Source organism: Pleurodeles waltl, chromosome 7 (genome assembly GCF_031143425.1).
Source record: "Pleurodeles waltl isolate 20211129_DDA chromosome 7, aPleWal1.hap1.20221129, whole genome shotgun sequence".
Taxonomy (NCBI): Eukaryota; Metazoa; Chordata; class Amphibia; order Caudata; family Salamandridae; genus Pleurodeles; species Pleurodeles waltl.
This window is the reverse complement of record NC_090446.1, coordinates 1,122,237,951-1,122,251,732: the sequence shown is the minus strand read 5'-3', so window position 1 is coordinate 1,122,251,732 and position 13,782 is coordinate 1,122,237,951. Positions and strand designations below refer to the sequence as shown.

The 13,782-nt window shown below is 40.2% G+C and overlaps 6 non-coding genes across 6 annotated transcripts; all 6 read left to right on the top strand.

The window, feature by feature from the left end:
* The first annotated feature begins 313 nt into the window (after window positions 1–313).
* TRNAR-CCU (transfer RNA arginine (anticodon CCU)) lies at window positions 314–386 on the top strand. The gene has a single exon. It is a non-coding gene; the product is annotated as a tRNA-Arg (tRNA).
* Window positions 387–2,594: 2,208 nt separating this feature from the next.
* TRNAR-CCU (transfer RNA arginine (anticodon CCU)) lies at window positions 2,595–2,667 on the top strand. The gene has a single exon. It is a non-coding gene; the product is annotated as a tRNA-Arg (tRNA).
* A 2,209-nt stretch (window positions 2,668–4,876) lies between these two features.
* TRNAR-CCU (transfer RNA arginine (anticodon CCU)) lies at window positions 4,877–4,949 on the top strand. Its single transcript has one exon. It is a non-coding gene; the product is annotated as a tRNA-Arg (tRNA).
* A 2,208-nt stretch (window positions 4,950–7,157) lies between these two features.
* On the top strand, window positions 7,158–7,230 carry TRNAR-CCU (transfer RNA arginine (anticodon CCU)). The gene has a single exon. It is a non-coding gene; the product is annotated as a tRNA-Arg (tRNA).
* A 2,208-nt stretch (window positions 7,231–9,438) lies between these two features.
* Window positions 9,439–9,511, top strand: TRNAR-CCU (transfer RNA arginine (anticodon CCU)). The gene has a single exon. It is a non-coding gene; the product is annotated as a tRNA-Arg (tRNA).
* A 2,208-nt stretch (window positions 9,512–11,719) lies between these two features.
* On the top strand, window positions 11,720–11,792 carry TRNAR-CCU (transfer RNA arginine (anticodon CCU)). The gene has a single exon. It is a non-coding gene; the product is annotated as a tRNA-Arg (tRNA).
* The last annotated feature ends 1,990 nt before the right edge of the window (window positions 11,793–13,782 follow it).

Genomic DNA, 13,782 nt, shown 5'->3' with positions numbered 1-13,782 from the left:
GTTAGAACTGCAAGTGCAGTTGTATTCCTTGAGCTGCCATGATGTTTCCTGCTGGCTTCAGCAGTGGGCATTTTGTTGTGACATGTGAAGTGAAGTTAGGAGAGTTTAGCGTCCGCATTGTGTTGTTCTTCCAGGTGAGGGTATATTAGATATTTGAATAGTTGTAAGGACTTTAAAGAGAGGGGAGTTATTCATGGATTGCTTGTTGTGAATGTATTGTATAGGTGATTCCATAGACTTAAACTGCGGTAGAGAGCAAATGATAGGGAGTGGATCTTGTATTTGGAGGACAGGGGAGAGCAGTATCATCATGGCCCCAGTGGCCTAATGGATAAAGCACTGGCCTCCTAAGCCAGTGATTGTGGGTTCAAGTCCCATCTGGGGTGAAACTCTGTACGTTCAGCTCTTGACTTTTACATTTTCAAAGCACAAACCACACAATTCAGCCCTTTCTGTACATAGACTTTGCAGCTATGGAACATCAATCTACCTTCAAAACACAAGTGCTGGAACTCAAAATCATTTGTCTACATATCCTACTCTTTGGCCCAGTCTGGAGAATGGGATTTCAACCCACCTTTCTGGCTAGACATTTTTTATGTCCTCCTTTGGATAGCACTCGCAGGCAGTCTCCCATTTAGCATTAAAACATGTACTTATTTCACCACTTGAATGTATAAACTGTTGAATAATTAAAAATACCATGTGAAACTGTTATGTTGATAAAGAAGTATTTCTCGAAAAAAGTGCAGCAGATGGGAAGACAGTGCACCCTATTTTATGCTACTATCGCTGGGCCCCTAGTCTTAGAAACCAAACTGAGTTTAGGGAGGGCAGGGTGGTGTTTCAATGATGGCAGTTAAATAGATTTTTCAAAACACCCGGGGTGTTGTTAGACTGAGAAGTTGATGGGACACCTGTGAAAGGAAGCTTTACTTGTCTGCTTTTAGTTGATGTAGATTGTATGTCCTGTTTAACAACCTTTGGTTTCAACAAGGACATTAGAGAGATATTGGGACACTGCCTGGGATGCTTGTCCTCTCTCTATTTTGAAAATTTGCCATGCCAACTAAGGGCCAAGGCAGACGTTTAGTTTTAGCCTTGCCCAACTCTAATTTTCCAAACCTAGAGCATACATTTGGCGCAGATTGTAATACTTTGTTAGTACTACCTGTTGTTCCCTTAAGAGTGAATATATTGTGAACAAACAAGATGGCCAAATTATATCGTAGGAGTCTGCCACACCAGGTCCTTCACTCGTAAGAACAGTGTGAGTTAAGCATGATGGATTAACTAGTTCCCTTAAATGCAGCCATTTCAAACTTTAATCACCACAGCTGGGGACTCTTTAAAGGTGATATGAACTTCTTTTATACCTGAGTGGGAGCGACAAACATGTAGAATATGTGTCGTATTTTTAGAAAGTGTTTGTAGCTATTGGTTAACAGCACTCCTGTGCAACCCCGTTGGCCTAATGGGTAAGGCAGTCAAATACTCACAAAGGGATTGTGGGTTTGAGTTCTTTCTGGGGTGGAAGAAGATGTATTTTGGAGATGTTTATCTAGTTTCCTAAGCGTCTTCCTTCTTAACAACATTAGCACTGAAGCGTGCTGATAAAATAACCAATTCCAACAAACTTTACTCCGCCACCTGTTCAAGTACCACAGCAGAGCATTTTCTCCACTGCTAGGATAGGAATGGAGAAATGTGCTTGTTTTATGTCTGAGCAGAAAAGATATATGTTTGAATGGATGTGTGGGATAAAACACACCCTGTCGTATGTTGTAAAGGTATTGCAAGTTGTGGAGTAGCTTAGTGATCACATAGAGGAAAGTGGGTGAAGACAGAATTCCTCGGTGGGGTGAATGAACTCGGAGGTGACTTGCGTTATCCTTTTTATGTATGACAAAGGTACTTTATTTCTTACTGCACATTTCAATGCCATCACTCCAAAAAAACAAAAAATTCCTACTCTTTTGTTGTTTCATATGGAAGATTATGTTTTCAGGCATGGAGAATGAAAGCAGAAGCTGTAGTGCTGAATTAGACGTTCTCACAAACCATGTAATAATTTGTTCAAAAAAAGGCATGACATTTCTGAGTCATATTAAAAATGATGTGTAAATATGCAGATAGAGTCTATCTTTCCAGTAATGATCTACAGTGTGCAAAAAGTAAACCTTTTGCCACAAGTATCTCCTTTCTGCTAAGCACTGATCATTAAAAATCTCTCTATAAATATGTATATCAGAAGAAGGAAATGCTAGTTCGGGTTGATGTTGTTAGAACTGCAAGTGCAGTTGTATTCCTTGAGCTGCTTTGATGTTTCCTGCTGGCTCGAGCAGTGGGCGTTTTGTTGTGACATGTGAAGTGAAGTTAGGAGAGTTTAGCGTCCGCATTGTGTTGTTCTTCCAGGTGAGGGTATATTAGATATTTGAATAGTTGTAAGGACTTTAAAGAGAGGGGAGTTATCCATGGATTGCTTGTTGTGAATGTATTGTATAAGTGATTCCATAGACTTAAACTGCGGTAGAGACCACATGATAGGGAGTGGATCTTGTATTTGGAAGACAGGGGAGAGCAGTATCTACATGGCCCCAGTGGCCTAATGGATAAAGCACTGGCCTCCTAAGCCAGTGATTGTGGGTTCAAGTCCCATCTGGGGTGAAACTCTGTACATTCAGCTCTTGACTTTTACATTTTCAAAGCTCAAACCACACAATTCAGCCCTTGCTTTAAATAGACTTTGCAGCTATGGAACATCAATCTACCTTCAAAACACAAGTGCTGGAACTCAAAAACATTTGCCTACATATCCTACTCTTGGGCCCAGTCTGGAGAATGGGATTTCAACCCACCTTTCTGGCTAGACATTTTTTATGTCCTCCTTTGGATAGCACTTGCAGGCAGTCTCCCATTTAGCATTAAAACATGTACTTATTTCACCACTTGAATGTATAAACTGTTGAATAATTAAAAATACCATGTGAAACTGCTATGTTGATAAAGAAGTATTTCTCGAAAAAAGTGCAGCAGATGGGAAGACAGTGCACCCTATTTTATGCTACTATCGCTGGGCCCCTAGTCTTAGAAACCAAACTGAGTTTAGGGAGGGCAGGGTGGTGTTTCAATGATGGCAGTTAAATAGATTTTTCAAAACACCCGGGGTGTTGTTAGACTGAGAAGTTGATGGGACACCTGTGAAAGGCAGCTTTACTTGTCTGCTTTTAGTTGATGTAGATTGTATGTCCTGTTTAACAACCTTTGGTTTCAACAAGGACATTAGAGAGATATTGGGACACTGCCTGGGATGCTTGTCCTCTCTCTATTTTGAAAATTTGCCATGCCAACTAAGGGCCAAGGCAGACGTTTAGTTTTAGCCTTGCCCAACTCTAATTTTCCAAACCTAGAGCATACATTTGGCGCAGATTGTAATACTTTGTTAGTACTACCTGTTGTTCCCTTAAGAGTGCATATATTGAGAACAAACAAGATGGCCAAATTATATCGTAGGAGTCTGCCACACCAGGTCCTTCACTCGTAAGAACAGTGGGACTGAAGCATGATGGATTAACTAGTTCCCTTAAATGCAGCCATTTCAAACTTTAATCACCACAGCTGGGGACTCTTTAAAGGTGATATGAACTTCTTTTATACCTGAGTGGGAGCGACAAACATGTAGAATATGTGTCGTATTTTTAGAAAGTGTTTGTAGCTATTGGTTAACAGCACTCCTGTGCAACCCCGTTGGCCTAATGGGTAAGGCAGTCAAATACTCACAAAGGGATTGTGGGTTTGAGTTCTTTCTGGGGTGGAAGAAGATGTATTTTGGAGATGTTTATCTAGTTTCCTAAGGGTCTTCCTTCTTAACAACATTAGCACTGAAGCGTGCTGATAAAATAACCAATTCCAACAAACTTTACTCCGCCACCTGTTCAAGTACCACAGCAGGGCATTTTCTCCACTGCTAGGATAGCAATGGAGAAATGTGCTTGTTTTATGTCTGAGCAGAAAAGATATATGTTTGAATGGATGTGTGGGATAAAACACACCCTGTCGTATGTTGTAAAGGTATTGCAAGTTGTGGAGTAGCTTAGTGATCACATAGAGGAAAGTGGGTGAAGACAGAATTCCTCTGTGGGGTGAATGAACTCGGAGGTGACTTGCGTTATCCTTTTTATGTATGACAAAGGTACTTTATTTCTTACTGCACATTTCAATGCCATCACTCAAAAAAAAAAAAAAAATTCCTACTCTTTTGTTGTTTCATATGGAAGATTATGTTTTCAGGCATGGAGAATGAAAGCAGAAGCTGTAGTGCTGAATTAGACGTTCTCACAAACCATGTAATAATTTGTTCAAAAAAAGGCATGACATTTCTGAGTCATATTAAAAATGATGTGTAAATATGCAGATAGAGTCTATCCTTCCAGTAATGATCTACAGTGTGCAAAAAGTAAACCTTTTGCCATAAGTATCTCCTTTCTGCTAAGCACCGATCATTAAAAATCTCTCCATAAATATGTATATCAGAAGAAGGAAATGCTAGTTCGGGTTGATGTTGTTAGAACTGCAAGTGCAGTTGTATTCCTTGAGCTGCTTTGATGTTTCCTGCTGGCTCGAGCAGTGGGCATTTTGTTGTGACATGTGAAGTGAAGTTAGGAGAGTTTAGCGTCCGCATTGTGTTGTTCTTCCAGGTGAGGGTATATTAGATATGTGAATAGTTGTAAGGACTTTAAAGAGAGGGGAGTTATCCATGGATTGCTTGTTGTGAATGTATTGTATAAGTGATTCCATAGACTTAAACTGCGGTAGAGACCACATGATAGGGAGTGGATCTTGTATTTGGAGGACAGAGGAGAGCAGTATCAACGTGGCCCCAGTGGCCTAATGGATAAGGCACTGGCCTCCTAAGCCAGGGATTGTGGGATAAAGTCCCATCTGGGGTGAAACTCTGTACATTCAGCTCTTGACTTTTACATTTTCAAAGCACAAACCACACAATTCAGCCCTTGCTTTACATAGACTTTGCAGCTATGGAACATCAATCTACCTTCAAAACACAAGTGCTGGAACTCAAAAACATTTGCCTACATATCCTACTCTTGGGCCCAGTCTGGAGAATGGGATTTCAACCCACCTTTCTGTCTAGACATTTTTTATGTACTCCTTTGGATAGCACTCGCAGGCAGTCTCCCATTTAGCATTAAAACATATACTTATTTCACCACTTGAATGTATAAACTGTTGAATAATTAAAAATACCATGTGAAACTGCTATGTTGATAAAGAAGTATTTCTCGAAAAAAGTGCAGCAGATGGGAAGACAGTGCACCCTATTTTATGCTACTATCGCTGGGCCCCTAGTCTTAGAAACCAAACTGAGTTTAGGGAGGGCAGGGTGGTGTTTCAATGATGGCAGTTAAATAGATTTTTCAAAACACCCGGGGTGTTGTTAGACTGAGAAGTTGATGGGACACCTGTGAAAGGCAGCTTTACTTGTCTGCTTTTAGTTGATGTAGATTGTATGTCCTGTTTAACAACCTTTGGTTTCAACAAGGACATTAGAGAGATATTGGGACACTGCCTGGGATGCTTGTCCTCTCTCTATTTTGAAAATTTGCCATGCCAACTAAGGGCCAAGGCAGACGTTTAGTTTTAGCCTTGCCCAACTCTAATTTTCCAAACCTAGAGCATACATTTGGCGAAGATTGTAATACTTTGTTAGTACTACCTGTTGTTCCCTTAAGAGTGCATATATTGAGAACAAACAAGATGGCCAAATTATATCGTAGGAGTCTGCCACACCAGGTCCTTTACTCGTAAGAACAGTGGGACTGAAGCATGATGGATTAACTAGTTCCCTTAAATGCAGCCATTTCAAACTTTAATCACCACAGCTGGGGACACTTTAAAGGTGATATGAACTTCTTTTATACCTGAGTGGGAGCCACAAACATGTAGAATATGTGTCGTATTTTTAGAAAGTGTTTGTAGCTATTGGTTAACAGCACTCCTGTGCAACCCCGTTGGCCTAATGGGTAAGGCAGTCAAATACTCACAAAGGGATTGTGGGTTTGAGTTCTTTCTGGGGTGAAAGAAGATGTATTTTGGAGATGTTTATCTAGTTTCCTAAGCGTCTTCCTTCTTAACAACATTAGCACTGAAGCGTGCTGATAAAATAACCAATTCCAACAAACTTTACTCCGCCACCTGTTCAAGTACCACAGCAGAGCATTTTCTCCACTGCTAGGATAGAAATGGATAAATGTGCTTGTTTTATGTCTGAGCAGAAAAGATATATGTTTGAATGGATGTGTGGGATAAAACACACCCTGTCGTATGTTGTAAAGGTATTGCAAGTTGTGGAGTAGCTTAGTGATCACATAGAGGAAAGTGGGTGAAGACAGAATTCCTCTGAGGGGTGAATGAACTCGGAGGTGACTTGCGTTATCCTTTTTATGTATGACAAAGGTACTTTATTTCTTACTGCACATTTCAATGCCATCACTCAAAAAAAACAAAAAATTCCTAGTCTTTTGTTGTTTCATATGGAAGATTATGTTTTCAGGCATGGAGAATGAAAGCAGAAGCTGTAGTGCTGAATTAGACGTTCTCACAAACCTTGTAATAATTTGTTCAAAAAAAAGCATGACATTTCTGAGTCATATTAAAAATGATGTGTAAATATGCAGATAGAGTCTATCTTTCCAGTAATGATCTACAGTGTGCAAAAAGTAAACCTTTTGCCATAAGTATCTCCTTTCTGCTAAGCACCGATCATTAAAAATGTCTCTATAAATATGTATATCAGAAGAAGGAAATGCTAGTTCGGGTTGATGTTGTTAGAACTGCAAGTGCAGTTGTATTCCTTGAGCTGCTTTGATGTTTCCTGCTGGCTCGAGCAGTGGGCATTTTGTTGTGACATGTGAAGTGAAGTCAGGAGAGTTTAGCGTCTGCATTGTGTTGTTCTTCCAGGTGAGGGTATATTAGATATTTGAATAGTTGTAAGGACTTTAAAGAGAGGGGAGTTATCCATGGATTGCTTGTTGTGAATGTATTGTATAAGTGATTCCATAGACTTAAACTGCGGTAGAGACCACATGATAGGGAGTGGATCTTGTATTTGGAGGACAGGGGAGAGCAGTATCAACGTGGCCCCAGTGGCCTAATGGATAAGGCACTGGCCTCCTAAGCCAGGGATTGTGGGTTCAAGTCCCATCTGGGGTGAAACTCTGTACATTCAGCTCTTGACTTTTACATTTTCAAAGCACAAACCACACAATTCAGCCCTTGCTTTACATACACTTTGCAGCTATGGAACATCAATCTACCTTCAAAACACAAGTGCTGGAACTCAAAAACATTTGCCTACATATCCTACTCTTGGGCCCAGTCTGGAGAATGGGATTTCAACCCACCTTTCTGGCTAGACATTTTTTATGTCCTCCTTTGGATAGCACTTGCAGGCAGTCTCCCATTTAGCATTAAAACATGTACTTATTTCACCACTTGAATGTATAAACTGTTGAATAATTAAAAATACCATGTGAAACTGCTATGTTGATAAAGAAGTATTTCTCGAAAAAAGTGCAGCAGATGGGAAGACAGTGCACCCTATTTTATGCTACTATCGCTGGGCCCCTAGTCTTAGAAACCAAACTGAGTTTAGGGAGGGCAGGGTGGTGTTTCAATGATGGCAGTTAAATAGATTTTTCAAAACACCCGGGGTGTTGTTAGACTGAGAAGTTGATGGGACACCTGTGAAAGGCAGCTTTACTTGTCTGCTTTTAGTTGATGTAGATTGTATGTCCTGTTTAACAACCTTTGGTTTCAACAAGGACATTAGAGAGATATTGGGACACTGCCTGGGATGCTTGTCCTCTCTCTATTTTGAAAATTTGCCATGCTAACTAAGGGCCAAGGCAGACGTTTAGTTTTAGCCTTGCCCAACTCTTATTTTCCAAACCTAGAGCATACATTTGGCGCAGATTGTAATACTTTGTTAGTACTACCTGTTGTTCCCTTAAGAGTGCATATATTGAGAACAAACAAGATGGCCAAATTATATCGTAGGAGTCTGCCACACCAGGTCCTTCACTCGTAAGAACAGTGGGACTGAAGCATGATGGATTAACTAGTTCCCTTAAATGCAGCCATTTCAAACTTTAATCACCACAGCTGGGGACACTTTAAAGGTGATATGAACTTCTTTTATACCTGAGTGGGAGCCACAAACATGTAGAATATGTGTCGTATTTTTAGAAAGTGTTTGTAGCTATTGGTTAACAGCACTCCTGTGCAACCCCGTTGGCCTAATGGGTAAGGCAGTCAAATACTCACAAAGGGATTGTGGGTTTGAGTTCTTTCTGGGGTGGAAGAAGATGTATTTTGGAGATGTTTATCTAGTTTCCTAAGGGTCTTCCTTCTTAACAACATTAGCACTGAAGCGTGCTGATAAAATAACCAATTCCAACAAACTTTACTCCGCCACCTGTTCAAGTACCACAGCAGAGCATTTTCTCCACTGCTAGGATAGGAATGGAGAAATGTGCTTGTTTTATGTCTGAGCAGAAAAGATATATGTTTGAATGGATGTGTGGGATAAAACACACCCTGTCGTATGTTGTAAAGGTATTGCAAGTTGTGGAGTAGCTTAGTGATCACATAGAGGAAAGTGGGTGAAGACAGAATTCCTCTGTGGGGTGAATGAACTCGGAGGTGACTTGCGTTATCCTTTTTATGTATGACAAAGGTACTTTATTTCTTACTGCACATTTCAATGCCATCACTCAAAAAAAACAAAAAATTCCTACTCTTTTGTTGTTTCATATGGAAGATTATGTTTTCAGGCATGGAGAATGAAAGCAGAAGCTGTAGTGCTGAATTAGACGTTCTCACAAACCATGTAATAATTTGTTCAAAAAAAGGCATGACATTTCTGACTCATGTTAAAAATGATGTGGAAATATGCAGATAGAGTCTATCTTTCCAGTAATGATCCACAGTGTGCAAAAAGTAAACCTTTTGCCATAAGTATCTCCTTTCTGCTAAGCAACGATCATTAAAAATCTCTCCATAAATATGTATATCAGAAGAAGGAAATGCTAGTTTGGGTTGATGTTGTTAGAACTGCAAGTGCAGTTGTATTCCTTGAGCTGCCATGATGTTTCCTGCTGGCTCGAGCAGTGGGCATTTTGTTGTGACATGTGAAGTGAAGTTAGGAGAGTTTAGCGTCCGCATTGTGTTGTTCTTCCAGGTGAGGGTATATTTGATATTTGAATAGTTGTAAGGACTTTAAAGAGAGGGGAGTTATTCATGGATTGCTTGTTGTGAATGTATTGTATAGGTGATTCCATAGACTTAAACTGCGGTAGAGAGCACATGATAGGGAGTGGATCTTGTATTTGGAGGACAGGGGAGAGCAGTATCATCATGGCCCCAGTGGCCTAATGGATAAAGCACTGGCCTCCTAAGCCAGTGATTGTGGGTTCAAGTCCCATCTGGGGTGAAACTCTGTACATTCAGCTCTTGACTTTTACATTTTCAAAGCACAAACCACACAATTCAGCCCTTTCTGTACATAGACTTTGCAGCTATGGAACATCAATCTACCTTCAAAACACAAGTGCTGGAACTCAAAATCATTTGTCTACATATCCTACTCTTGGGCCCAGTCTGGAGAATGGGATTTCAACCCACCTTTCTGGCTAGACATTTTTTATGTCCTCCTTTGGATAGCACTCGCAGGCAGTCTCCCATTTAGCATTAAAACATGTACTTATTTCACCACTTGAATGTATAAACTGTTGAATAATTAAAAATACCATGTGAAACTGTTATGTTGATAAAGAAGTATTTCTCGAAAAAAGTGCAGCAGATGGGAAGACAGTGCACCCTATTTTATGCTACTATCGCTGGGCCCCTAGTCTTAGAAACCAAACTGAGTTTAGGGAGGGCAGGGTGGTGTTTCAATGATGGCAGTTAAATAGATTTTTCAAAACACCCGGGGTGTTGTTAGACTGAGAAGTTGATGGGACACCTGTGAAAGGAAGCTTTACTTGTCTGCTTTTAGTTGATGTAGATTGTATGTCCTGTTTAACAACCTTTGGTTTCAACAAGGACATTAGAGAGATATTGGGACACTGCCTGGGATGCTTGTCCTCTCTCTATTTTGAAAATTTGCCATGCCAACTAAGGGCCAAGGCAGACGTTTAGTTTTAGCCTTGCCCAACTCTAATTTTCCAAACCTAGAGCATACATTTGGCGCAGATTCTAATACTTTGTTAGTACTACCTGTTGTTCCCTTAAGAGTGAATATATTGTGAACAAACAAGATGGCCAAATTATATCGTAGGAGTCTGCCACACCAGGTCCTTCACTCGTAAGAACAGTGTGAGTGAAGCATGATGGATTAACTAGTTCCCTTAAATGCAGCCATTTCAAACTTTAATCACCACAGCTGGGGACTCTTTAAAGGTGATATGAACTTCTTTTATACCTGAGTGGGAGCGACAAACATGTAGAATATGTGTCGTATTTTTAGAAAGTGTTTGTAGCTATTGGTTAACAGCACTCCTGTGCAACCCCGTTGGCCTAATGGGTAAGGCAGTCAAATACTCACAAAGGGATTGTGGGTTTGAGTTCTTTCTGGGGTGGAAGAAGATGTATTTTGGAGATGTTTATCTAGTTTCCTAAGCGTCTTCCTTCTTAACAACATTAGCACTGAAGCGTGCTGATAAAATAACCAATTCCAACAAACTTTACTCCGCCACCTGTTCAAGTACCACAGCAGAGCATTTTCTCCACTGCTAGGATAGGAATGGAGAAATGTGCTTGTTTTATGTCTGAGCAGAAAAGATATATGTTTGAATGGATGTGTGGGATAAAACACACCCTGTCGTATGTTGTAAAGGTATTGCAAGTTGTGGAGTAGCTTAGTGATCACATAGAGGAAAGTGGGTGAAGACAGAATTCCTCGGTGGGGTGAATGAACTCGGAGGTGACTTGCGTTATCCTTTTTATGTATGACAAAGGTACTTTATTTCTTACTGCACATTTCAATGCCATCACTCCAAAAAAACAAAAAATTCCTACTCTTTTGTTGTTTCATATGGAAGATTATGTTTTCAGGCATGGAGAATGAAAGCAGAAGCTGTAGTGCTGAATTAGACGTTCTCACAAACCATGTAATAATTTGTTCAAAAAAAGGCATGACATTTCTGAGTCATATTAAAAATGATGTGTAAATATGCAGATAGAGTCTATCTTTCCAGTAATGATCTACAGTGTGCAAAAAGTAAACCTTTTGCCACAAGTATCTCCTTTCTGCTAAGCACTGATCATTAAAAATCTCTCTATAAATATGTATATCAGAAGAAGGAAATGCTAGTTCGGGTTGATGTTGTTAGAACTGCAAGTGCAGTTGTATTCCTTGAGCTGCTTTGATGTTTCCTGCTGGCTCGAGCAGTGGGCGTTTTGTTGTGACATGTGAAGTGAAGTTAGGAGAGTTTAGCGTCCGCATTGTGTTGTTCTTCCAGGTGAGGGTATATTAGATATTTGAATAGTTGTAAGGACTTTAAAGAGAGGGGAGTTATCCATGGATTGCTTGTTGTGAATGTATTGTATAAGTGATTCCATAGACTTAAACTGCGGTAGAGACCACATGATAGGGAGTGGATCTTGTATTTGGAAGACAGGGGAGAGCAGTATCTACATGGCCCCAGTGGCCTAATGGATAAAGCACTGGCCTCCTAAGCCAGTGATTGTGGGTTCAAGTCCCATCTGGGGTGAAACTCTGTACATTCAGCTCTTGACTTTTACATTTTCAAAGCTCAAACCACACAATTCAGCCCTTGCTTTACATAGACTTTGCAGCTATGGAACATCAATCTACCTTCAAAACACAAGTGCTGGAACTCAAAAACATTTGCCTACATATCCTACTCTTGGGCCCAGTCTGGAGAATGGGATTTCAACCCACCTTTCTGGCTAGACATTTTTTATGTCCTCCTTTGGATAGCACTTGCAGGCAGTCTCCCATTTAGCATTAAAACATGTACTTATTTCACCACTTGAATGTATAAACTGTTGAATAATTAAAAATACCATGTGAAACTGCTATGTTGATAAAGAAGTATTTCTCGAAAAAAGTGCAGCAGATGGGAAGACAGTGCACCCTATTTTATGCTACTATCGCTGGGCCCCTAGTCTTAGAAACCAAACTGAGTTTAGGGAGGGCAGGGTGGTGTTTCAATGATGGCAGTTAAATAGATTTTTCAAAACACCCGGGGTGTTGTTAGACTGAGAAGTTGATGGGACACCTGTGAAAGGCAGCTTTACTTGTCTGCTTTTAGTTGATGTAGATTGTATGTCCTGTTTAACAACCTTTGGTTTCAACAAGGACATTAGAGAGATATTGGGACACTGCCTGGGATGCTTGTCCTCTCTCTATTTTGAAAATTTGCCATGCCAACTAAGGGCCAAGGCAGACGTTTAGTTTTAGCCTTGCCCAACTCTAATTTTCCAAACCTAGAGCATACATTTGGCGCAGATTGTAATACTTTGTTAGTACTACCTGTTGTTCCCTTAAGAGTGCATATATTGAGAACAAACAAGATGGCCAAATTATATCGTAGGAGTCTGCCACACCAGGTCCTTCACTCGTAAGAACAGTGGGACTGAAGCATGATGGATTAACTAGTTCCCTTAAATGCAGCCATTTCAAACTTTAATCACCACAGCTGGGGACTCTTTAAAGGTGATATGAACTTCTTTTATACCTGAGTGGGAGCGACAAACATGTAGAATATGTGTCGTATTTTTAGAAAGTGTTTGTAGCTATTGGTTAACAGCACTCCTGTGCAACCCCGTTGGCCTAATGGGTAAGGCAGTCAAATACTCACAAAGGGATTGTGGGTTTGAGTTCTTTCTGGGGTGGAAGAAGATGTATTTTGGAGATGTTTATCTAGTTTCCTAAGGGTCTTCCTTCTTAACAACATTAGCACTGAAGCGTGCTGATAAAATAACCAATTCCAACAAACTTTACTCCGCCACCTGTTCAAGTACCACAGCAGGGCATTTTCTCCACTGCTAGGATAGCAATGGAGAAATGTGCTTGTTTTATGTCTGAGCAGAAAAGATATATGTTTGAATGGATGTGTGGGATAAAACACACCCTGTCGTATGTTGTAAAGGTATTGCAAGTTGTGGAGTAGCTTAGTGATCACATAGAGGAAAGTGGGTGAAGACAGAATTCCTCTGTGGGGTGAATGAACTCGGAGGTGACTTGCGTTATCCTTTTTATGTATGACAAAGGTACTTTATTTCTTACTGCACATTTCAATGCCATCACTCAAAAAAAAAAAAAAAAATTCCTACTCTTTTGTTGTTTCATATGGAAGATTATGTTTTCAGGCATGGAGAATGAAAGCAGAAGCTGTAGTGCTGAATTAGACGTTCTCACAAACCATGTAATAATTTGTTCAAAAAAAGGCATGACATTTCTGAGTCATATTAAAAATGATGTGTAAATATGCAGATAGAGTCTATCCTTCCAGTAATGATCTACAGTGTGCAAAAAGTAAACCTTTTGCCATAAGTATCTCCTTTCTGCTAAGCACCGATCATTAAAAATCTCTCCATAAATATGTATATCAGAAGAAGGAAATGCTAGTTCGGGTTGATGTTGTTAGAACTGCAAGTGCAGTTGTATTCCTTGAGCTGCTTTGATGTTTCCTGCTGGCTCGAGCAGTGGGCATTTTGTTGTGACATGTGAAGTGA